The following is a 547-nucleotide window of genomic DNA, read 5'->3' as shown; positions in this document are numbered from 1 at the left end:
CTTAAAATTATCTATCACATACAACCATTTCCATTTAATGATAAATTGCTGTTTTGTGGCCAGGCACAGTGATTTACGCCTGTAATCCCAGCACTTTGGGAGGCAAAGGAATGTGGATGGATTGATCCCAGGAGTTTGAGACCAGCCTGGGCAACATGGCAAAACCCCATCTCTACAAAAAACACAAAAATTAGCCAGGTGAGGCGGTGCACACCTGTAGTCCCAGCTACACATGAGGCTGAACTTGGAGGATCAATTGAGCCCAGGAGGCAGAGGTGACAGTGAGCTGAGACCTCACCACTGTGCTTTAGCCTGGGCAACAGAGTGAGACCCTGTTTCAGAAAAAACATGCTGCTGTGTACACCCAATATTATGGTTAGGTGAGTTAAACAATATCCAGTTCATGAAGAGAAGCTAAGGCCCCACAGTTACCCAATGTCTTCTAATCTTCTTTTCCTGCTTAGTTCATTTAAGGGAGCTGAGTGTGCCACCAGTCTACAAGTCAGGGTCATATACACACACACACACACACACACACACACACACA

Source organism: Sapajus apella, unplaced genomic scaffold (genome assembly GCF_009761245.1).
Source record: "Sapajus apella isolate SASKATOON/1434 unplaced genomic scaffold, GSC_monkey_1.0 scaffold119, whole genome shotgun sequence".
NCBI classification, from domain to species: domain Eukaryota; kingdom Metazoa; phylum Chordata; class Mammalia; order Primates; family Cebidae; genus Sapajus; species Sapajus apella.
The sequence above is the reverse complement of the archived record's forward strand: the minus strand, read 5'-3'. Positions refer to the sequence as shown.